Here is a 10,529-nt window from a genome sequence, read left to right as displayed (position 1 = left end):
CGGCTCCCTCGGCCAATAAAGCGAGATGAGCGCCGCAACCCCAGAGTCAGTTACGACTGTACCAAATGGTCAGGGGTCCCTTTACCTTTACCTTTTATGTTTCAATTTGCATAGAAGAGAGTAGATCAAGCTGAAAGGCAACACATGATGGACTGCATTGATACAATGCACTCCTAATTCTTATTTTTATGAAATCTTAGATAGTATAAAATCTGAGAAAGGGGCATGGCAGTGACTGTCAAGAAGCATAGCTGCCAAGTCTCCCGTATTCCCTGGGAAACCCCGTTTTTCCTGCTGTTCCCAGCCGAAAAACGGATTTTTTTGTTTTTTCCCCGGTTTATTCTGGTGCGGCGGCCATTTTGGAACTGGGCAGAGCATGCTCAGAAGCGACTTTTGATGCTGCTCTGCCCAGTTCCAAAATGGCTGCAGCGTGAGTTCTGGTGCGGCAGCCATTTTGGAACTGGGCAGAGCAGCATCAAAAGTCACTTCTGAGCATGCTCCGCCCAGTTCCAAAATGGCGGCAGCGCTACTTCCGGTCTGCTACTTCCGGTCCGATCCCTTATTTTTCAGGCAGGAACTTGGCAGGTATGTCAAGAAGGGACCCAGCACATCTGAATTTGACCCTCATAAGAACTGGTTTCCCAAAAACCCTCCCTGGAAGGAGGTGAGGCATGGTAATTACTTGTACTGAAACAACTTACTAGCATGAGTTTACAAAAGATAGTTAGGGTTTGGGGCATGATCGCTTAATGGAACAGTCAATGTCACAACTGTGTTGATTCCTGGGAAGATAAAAGCACTTCCACGTACATTTTGCAGGCTGCCTTCAGATGATGACCGTTTGTACATTGCTGCCGGGGGGGGGGGTGATGAGTAGGACGGATGGATCGCTGTAGGCTTTCCATCATTTCCTCACTTAGTGCGGGCAGAATGCCTTGTGGGTTTCTCCATTTACTTCCTTCGTTTCTACTCAGAAAGCATCCATGCGGGTGACAGGTTTTGCTTGGCAGCTTGGCAACACGGATTGACAACAAGAAGTGGCCTTCTTTTAGAAAGTTGAAGGCAGCATGAAAAATTAAAGGAGTGTGATATAGAATGTGGCCTGTCTCTGCACGATGGAAGGATGCCTAGCGCTGCCAGAGTTTGTTTCGAAATGCCTTTAAAGGGCTTCTATTTCCCATCAATATATTATTGAGGGACCTGCAACAAACTGAAATCCTTGATATTACTATGTCCCAGACTCTGAGCTTTCTTTTAAAAAAAAAATTAAAAGTCTCTAGCCCTCCTAGAATGAAAGCTTTGGAGCAAAATGTGCAGGTACTAAGCAATCTCTGGTTACAGGTAGGTAGCCGTGTTGGTCTGGATCGAAGTAAAATAAAAAAATTCCTTCAGTAGCACCTTAAAGACCAACTAAGTTTTTATTTTGGTATGAGCTTTCGTGTGCATGCACACTTCTTCAGATACAGTGAAATGGAAGTTTCCAGGCACTTATGTAGAGAAGGGGTGGGGAGGGGTGGGGATGGGGAGGGGGGATCACTCAGAAGGGTGGTGGAAATGGGTGATTGACTGACTGATAGCTGTTGATGACCGCAAACGACTGCAAATGGTTTTGCATGAAAAAGCAAGGGTTGAGATGGCTGAAGATCGCTTATCATGTATAATGAGATAAGAACCCGATATCTCTGTTCAAACCAGGTCCCTCCATGGTTTTGAGCTTGGTGATAAGTTGCAATTCAGCAACTTCTCTTTCCAGTCTATTTCTGAAATTCTTTTGTAGTAAGACAGCTACTTTGAGATCTTGTATAGAATGTCCTGGGAGATTGAAGTGTTCTCCTACTGGTTTTTCTGTCTTCTGGTTCCTGATGTCAGATTTATGTCCATTTATCCTTTGGCGTAGGGTTTGGCCTGTTTGTCCAATATAGAGAGCTGAAGGGCACTGTTGGCATTTGATGGCATACACAATGTTAGAGGATGAGCAATTAAATAGTCCTGAGATGGTATGTTGGATGTTGTTGGGGCCAGTAATGGTGTTGTCTGGGTGTATGTGGCAGCAAAGTTGGCATCTGGGTTTATTGCAGGCTCTGGTACCAGTGTCCATGTTAAGTCTGGTGGTTGTATTATTGTGGGTGAGGAGTTGTTTAAGATTGGGTGGCTGTCTGTAGGCAATGAAAGGTCTTCCTCCCAGAGCTTGAGAAAGGGAGCGGTCATTGTCCAGGAGAGGCTGTAGATCTCTGATGATGCGTTGTACTGTTTTAGCTTGGGAGCTGTATGTGATGACTAGTGGTGTTCTGTTATTTTCTTTTTTGGGTCTGTCTTGCAGCAGGTTCTCTCTAGGTATCTGTCTGGCTCTGTTGATCTGTTGTTTAACTTCATCAGGTGGATATTTTAGTTCTAAAAAGGTTTGCTGTAGATCTCTTAGGTAGCTAGAAGCATGTAGATATGTTTGTCGGTCAGTTGGTTTTCTGTATAAGGTGGTGTCTATACGTCCATCCTGTATTTTTATAGTAGTGTCCAAAAAATGTATTTCTTGCATAGATTGGTTCATTGTTAGGTTGATGGTGGGGTGAAAGTCATTGAATGTCTGGTGGAAGGTTTCCAGGGTCTGGTGGAAGGTTTCCAGGGTCTGGTGGAAGCTACCATCCCAAACATACCAAACAATCCATCGTATACAGCCAGGCCTTACGTTACAACCGCATCTGTTCCAACTCTACAGACAGAGAATCTCACCTAAGAGATCTACAGCAAACCTTTTTAGAACTAAAATATCCACCTGATGAAGTTAAACAACAGATCAACAGAGCCAGACAGATACCTAGAGAGAACCTGCTGCAAGACAGACCCAAAAAAGAAAATAACAGAACACCACTAGTCATCACATACAGCTCCCAAGCTAAAACAGTACAACGCATCATCAGAGATCTACAGCCTCTCCTGGACAATGACCGCTCCCTTTCTCAAGCTCTGGGAGGAAGACCTTTCATTGCCTACAGACAGCCACCCAATCTTAAACAACTCCTCACCCACAATAATACAACCACCAGACTTAACATGGACACTGGTACCAGAGCCTGCAATAAACCCAGATGCCAACTTTGCTGCCACATACACCCAGACAACACCATTACTGGCCCCAACAACATCCAACATACCATCTCAGGACTATTTAATTGCTCATCCTCTAACATTGTGTATGCCATCAAATGCCAACAGTGCCCTTCAGCTCTCTATATTGGACAAACAGGCCAAACCCTACGCCAAAGGATAAATGGACATAAATCTGACATCAGGAACCAGAAGACAGAAAAACCAGTAGGAGAACACTTCAATCTCCCAGGACATTCTATACAAGATCTCAAAGTAGCTGTCTTACTACAAAAGAATTTCAGAAATAGACTGGAAAGAGAAGTTGCTGAATTGCAACTTATCACCAAGCTCAAAACCATGGAGGGACCTGGTTTGAACAGAGATATCGGGTTCTTATCTCATTATACATGATAAGCGATCTTCAGCCATCTCAACCCTTGCTTTTTCATGCAAAACCATTTGCAGTCGTTTGCGGTCATCAACAGCTATCAGTCAGTCAATCACCCATTTCCACCACCCTTCTGAGTGATCCCCCCTCCCCATCCCCACCCCTCCCCACCCCTTCTCTACATAAGTGCCTGGAAACTTCCATTTCACTGTATCTGAAGAAGTGTGCATGCACACGAAAGCTCATACCAAAATAAAAACTTAGTTGGTCTTTAAGGTGCTACTGAAGGAATTTTTTTATTTTAAGCAATCTCTGTGATGAGTTTGGTGTGGCCAGTTTGTGTATTTTTTCTGATACTGAGGAATGCTCCCTGTTGCTGTTAGACATCGTGTGTGTGTGTGTGTGTGTGTGTGTGTGTGTGTGTGTGTAAAAATATTGTGCGATCACCACAATTAGGAGCAGCAGGACTCAGCTAACTTGCAAGACATAAGTATGTCAGAATGGTAAAGGTAAAGGTAAAGGGACCCCTGACCATCAGGTCCATTCGTGTCCGACTCTGGGGTTGCGGTGCTCATCTCACTCTATAGGCCGAGGGAGCCGGCGTTTGTCCGCAGACAGCTTCCGGGTCATGTGGCCAGCATGACAAAGCTGCTTCTGGGAAACCAGAGCAGCGCACGGAAATGCCGTTGTACCTTCCCGCCGGAGCGGTCCCTATTTATCTACTTGCAGTTTCATGTGCTTTCAAACTGCTAGGTGGGCAGGAGCTGGGACCGAGCAACGGGAGCTCACCCCGTTGCAGGGATTCGAACCGCTGACCTTCTGATCAGCAAGCCCTAGACTCTGTAGTTTAACCCATAGCTGCCAAGTTTTCCCTTTTCTCGCGAGGAAGCCTATTCAGCATTAGGGAATTTCCCTTAAAAAAAGGGATAACTTGGCAGCTATGGTTTAACCCACAGCGCTACCTGGGTCCAGTCAGAATGGTAGTCTGTCTAATTCTAACTTTGTGTTATGCTGTACTCCTCTGGCAGCCATTTTGCATTATGCCAACCCTCCTATAGCAGCAACTTTGTGACTGGTGTTCCCAACCCCTCCGAAGTTTTGAAATGTGCCCACATTTTTGTATGTGGTTTTTTTTTTTACAAATGTACACATTTTTGTAAACAAAGTGCCCTAAAACAATGCACTTTCGTCTGCTGTTTTCTCTAGCAGCAAGTTCATGCACACAGGTGAACATCGGGCCTCACTCTCTAACGTGGGTAGAAGCTTCCTGGGCTTTGGAAATGAGGCGCCAGGCCCCTGAAAGGATGCTGGAGCCCTCCTGACTCCTTCCCAAAGCAGGGAGCATGAGTAGGCACACTAAGGCCTGGCGGCTGGATCCAGCCCAATTGCCTTCTAAATCCAGCCCGCGGACGGTCCAGGAATCGGTGTGTTTTTACATAAGTAGAATGTGTCCTTTTATTTAAAATGCATCTATGAGTTATTTGTAGGGCATAGGAAATCGTTATTATTATTTTTTCAAAATATAGTCCGGCCCCCCACAATGTCTGAGGGACAGTGGACCGGCCCCCTGCTGAAAAAGTTTGCTGACCCCTGCATTGGAGCATCGCACGTCCCTCCCTAAGCCAGGCAAAAGCTTCCTGGGCTTTGGGAAAGAGGTGCTAGGGAACATTTAGGGGAACAGCCTAGTCCCCCTAGACCGCTGACTGCACACCTCTGATTTGTACCTACAGCAGATGTAAATTAGCAACTAAGATGACGGGATGTGTGTGTGTGCGTGTGTGCGCTTGTCACAAGTAAAGCCTAGCTTAATGCTCGCAACAGCTCTGTGGTCTAAAAATAGAAACAGCAGCAGGTCCTCCATTAATTACTCTCCTCGGTTTCCAGCATCAATAGTTGTCTGCATCGTTTTATCTTCCCCACAGGGTGTTTCATAGCAACACAGAGAGCACTCCGCACGGATCCAAAACCCAGAGCAACTGTTTCACACCTCATGCATGGCTAGAATTTAAAACTTGCATGGAATCAGTTTAACAGGACCAACCTGGAGCCAAAGCAGTGAGCAAAGCAGGGTAGGAGACAAGGGTCTCTATAATTAAACCCAAGGGTTGCTGCTTGGCCAGTTTGAAACCAGTCTGAAACCTGGTGCATTTTTTTTAATTAGTTGGTTTCCAAAAAAAAGCTCAAGAGCGAACACTTGGAGACTTGAAAATTCCTTAGCCCTGAATAAATGCATGGAAATGAGCGACATGGTCCCTAACTCAGTGGAAAAGTGTGTGCTTTGCATGTTTAAAAGTCCCAGAGGGATGGTGCTTGTAACCCCCAATTAATCACAGGCTGCAGGGCTGGGGAAGATCTCTCCCAGGATGCTGGAGAAAGGGAGATAGTCAACAAAAAGAAATCCGACTCTCTATAACAGGCATCCCCAAACTTTGGCCCTCCAGATGTTTTGGGCTACAATCCCCATCTTCCCCGACCACTGGTGCTGTTAGCTAGGGATCATGGGAGTTGTAGGCCAAAACATCTGGAGGGCCAAAGTTTGGGGATGCCTGCTCTATAAGGAAGGTTCCTATGTTCATGGCTCAAAGGGACTGATATTTCACAGTAACCTAGGAACTTAGGAAGCTGCCATGTATTCAGCCAGACCACTGGTCCATCTAGCTCAAAAAAATCATAGAATCATAGAGCTGGAAGGGTCCCCAAGCGTCCTCTAGTCCAACCCCCTGCCGTGCAAGAATCTCAACTAAAGCATCCATGACTGGTGGCCATCCAAGCTTTGCTTAAAAACCTCCAAGGAAGAAGAGTCCTAGTCTCTATGTAGTCTGAGATCTTCAGAGGAAAGGTGCTATACCAATTTAATAAATAATAATAACAGTAATGGATTGTTTGATATATTCTAGTCAATATAGGAAGCTGTCTTATGCCACTGGTGCATGCATTGTCCAAAGTGACTAGCAGCAGCTCTACAGGATTTCAGACAGAGTCCTTCCCAGCCCTACCTGGAGATGCTGGGGATTGAACCTGGGACCTTCTGCATGCAAAGCAGGTGCTCTGCCACTGAGCTACAGCCCTTTCAAAGCTGAGACATCAATATTTGAAAAAAACAACTGATACCAGTACCTGTGATTTCTGACTCCCACAGTCATGTGGCTAATGCTGAAAAGCCACTTCCCTGTATTTGAAAGCAGAGATCATCCAGTCTATATGGAGTGCTTCCAGGCCATAGGTTCTGGGTGCCAGATTACGTGGCTGCAAGTCACCCATAATGCTTGGATTCAGCGAGAGGTATAATTCATCAAGGTTTGACTAAACTGGGTCAAACACGGAAATCCCTGAGCTCCACTTATTCTAACGAGCCAGGCCAGGTTGGCAGAGCTCGCTAGCTGCGGACAAAAGAACATGATGGCCAGTCATTAACCCATCAAAGGCAAAAGACTCTCTGTCGGGCACAGATGGGAGAGACCCCGCCCTGAGCTCTAGCCAATTAGCAAAAACAAACAAACACCAATACCAGAGTTGGGAGGGGGAAGATGTCAGAACTGCAGTGGGTGAGGAAGAAGAGGAGGAGGAGGAGGAGGAGGAGGAGGAGGAGGAAGAAGAAGAAGAAGAAGAAGAAGAAGAAGAAGAAGAAGAAGAAGAAGAAGAAGAAGAAGAAGAAGAAGAAGAAGAAGAAGAAGAAGAAGAAGAAGAAGAGTTTGGATTCGATATCCCGCTTTATCACTACCCTAAGGAGTCTCAAAGCAGCTAACATTCTCCTTTCCCTTCCTCTCCCACAACAAACACTCTGTGAGGTGAGTGGGGTGGAGAGACACAGTACTCCAGGTGAGGTCTGACCAGAGCAGAATACAGTGGTACTATTCCTTCCCTTATATTATCATCATTTCTCTTATGAAGACTTCGCTGCATCAGACCAAAGCTAATCTAGCCCAGCATTTTGTCCGTGCAACAGTCAACCAAAAGCCTATATGAAGCACGCAAGCAGGACCTGAGTGCAATAAGCATTCCCAGCAACTCATATTCATTAGAGGCATGCTGTACTGGAGAAGGTGCACAGCTATCATCGCTGGTATTAAAACTGCTTTAACCAGGGCTGCAGTGTTTAATCAACTAATCCAGGAATGGGGAAACAGTGCTTTTCACCAGATGTTGTTGAACAGCAACTCAGATCATCGTGGACCGTGCTGGTGCAGCTGATAGATTCTGGCAACACCTGGAAGGCTAGGGGGTTCCCATCACTGGACAAACCAAACCAAGTAATATTTGGGCAATCGTTGAACAATGAAATGTATCCCTGAATAAATGGGCACCACTAAAATCAGTGAGGAGTACTTCAGAGCAGCTATGCATCTTCTTCATCAAAGCTACGGGATGTATGCAAATTTACACAGATTTAATCCCTAAATTAATTCACCACAATATACAGTCATACCTCGGTTTAAGTACGCCTCGGTTTGAGTACTTTCAGTTCAAGTACTCCGCGGACCCGTCTGGAACGGATTAATCCACTTTCCATTACTTTCAATGGGAAAGTTCGCTTCAGGTTAAGTACGCTTCAGGTTAAGTACAGACTTCCGGAACCAATTGTGTTTGTAAACCGAGGTACCACTGTATATGGAACCAGGTGCCAGCCTTAGTTTTAGCAGACTGTGCTCCAATCCCAGCCTAATCCCTCATCATGGGACGCCATAGATTCCTCTTCCCTTCCCCCCTTTAGATGCTCCACTTGGTCTGTTTTGAAGTGTGCATTTGGGGCCAAAAATAATTGCTCCCTTAGCTAAGATCTTGCAAGTTATTGTTCCGAACCTGCCTGATTATGTAGGGTTTTTTTGGTGTCTGTCGTTTCCCACTGACATGTTCCAGGGCTTGATAATGGGAGCTGGAGCACAGCCTCGCGGTAAGAAGACGTTCGAGTCAAAACATTTATTATGTTGCCCTGATCTTTAAATCGTGTTCAAGGCATGTCTCTGGGAGAGAAAGCTTTTAGCAACACAAACACCAGTTTGCCTTTGTCTCTTTGTGCGAGCACAAACCTGGATGGAGGGAGCAGGGGTAGGAATATCATGGAACAATGCCTTCTCTGAGGACGGCATTTGCCTTTGATCAAAATGACGTGGTTTGCCATTGGAACTAGAAAAGTAAATTGCCCCAAGACTGAGCTGGGCTAATTGGAAGAATATCTCTCTGAAGAAATGGCTTTCTGCTGGGGGACAAAGCCATAGGTGAAGAAGTGTAATGATCTGAAATGAAACCATGCGTTGCAACAGCTGCTGATGTCTTCCCCCTGCCCAAGTCACTCACATTGTAAGCAAAACACACTGAAGATATGGCTCACGGGCAGCTTCTCCCACTCCAGATTGTGCACTGTAGCCTATGACTTTTTTTAAAGGTCCAAAATAGTTGACTGCTGTAGATGATTAGGCTTCATTCAGTAACACAGTTCTGGATGTTTATATATACATACAAAAAACACAGAAGGAATGGAGGATGTTTAAAGAAAGTCCCTTCCACCGTAGAAGGAGGGGAGATTGTGGGCACCACGAGCCCGAGCACGTGCTGGGGGGATGGTTGCCATCCTCCCAGCCCATTGGCTGGCTCCCGGACGCGGCGCTCCCTTGGCGCGTCCAATCCGGATGCTCCAAGGGGGCGTGTCTCGCCGATTTAAGCGCGCGTGCGGCCAGGGGTTCAGCCTTTCTTCCCTGTCCCCCAGCCTCCTTTTTTTTCACCAGCTGCGCTTCTCGCCTTCGGCCGCACCTTGGGATCAGTGCCCTCGTCGCCACTGCCGCCGTGCGCTTACACCATCACCCCGGCTGCCTTGCTTCCTGCGTGTTAACCTTATGCAATGTGTCCTGTGTCTTTATTTATTCTGGGAGGGATCGGGGTATTGCCACACAATATCTAACGAGTAATGGTATATCTGAAATCCTAATAGCAGATCTAGGCTGAACCTAGTATATATAAAAAACAACAACACAGTATTTCTCTTGCTCCAGCAATTCAAGACATAACACAGACTCGGACTCCTGGACACATTCACTGACTGACCACCCAGCTGACATGCCATAGCAATTGGCTTGGCTGACGTTGCACAGTGGGTCACTTTAATCAAATCTATCTTTGTATACTTCTAAGAGTAGCCCATGACTTTTACACAGGGAAATATCCCAGAGAGATGGATTCATTTGGCTGTGCTGTGAAAGTTCAATAATTAGGACTACTCACCTGTGCTGGCTTCCTTACCAGATATGTAGACAAGGAAGAAGAAGAAGAAGAAGAAGAAGAAGAAGAAGAAGAAGAAGAAGAAGAAGAAGAAGAAGAAGAAGAAGAAGAAGAAGAAGAAGAAGAAGAAGAAGAAGAAGATGCCAGGTTAGTCAATCTGTTTTAGGTGCCAGGTTAGTCAATCTGTTTGTTTTCATGCCTGTTTGTCCTTGACGAGACTCTCTTTTTATTAAGGGGAACCCAAAAGCGCTTACTATCTTGAAAGCCTTTGAGGCTGGGTGAACGGAAGAGAAGGAAAGCTGTATTGCTGCTGCTGTGATAGTGTCATTAACACCTGCTGTTTCAGTAAACAAGGCACACTTCTAGGGCTGCAAGCACTACAAATAGAAAGCAAGTGTTTACCAAAACCTGAACAGATGATTCCAAAAATACATCTTGCAAGAAGATGAACATTCACTAATAATCCTGAGATCTTCTGCTGCCCTCCTTAAGTACCAAGACTGCATTCCAACACGAGAGTGACTGAAATTTCTAGGTTTCCAACAAACATTGTGAATCTGGACCGGGCCAGTAGCTGGATGAAATAACTGCCTTGCCAAACACGACCAGGAAGCTGGGGAAAGAGGCTCATCTCAGTAAGAGCTCAGGACAAACTGAGAGGCTCCAATCCTTATTGCTGGTCCTGCCCCTTCCTGGTAGGATGTTAGATCAGGCAGAAGTCAATGTAGTTCTTTCCAGATGTTGCTGGGACTACAATTCCCATCAGCCCCAGCCAGCATGGTTTGGGCAGATGAAAGTTGCAGTCCAGGGGTGTCTGGATAAACAACACTGGTCTACTGCAGGC

Source organism: Zootoca vivipara, chromosome 1, assembly GCF_965207765.1.
Source record: "Zootoca vivipara chromosome 1, rZooViv2.hap1.1, whole genome shotgun sequence".
Classification (NCBI taxonomy): Eukaryota; Metazoa; Chordata; class Lepidosauria; order Squamata; family Lacertidae; genus Zootoca; species Zootoca vivipara.
Note: the sequence above shows the minus strand (reverse complement) of the source record.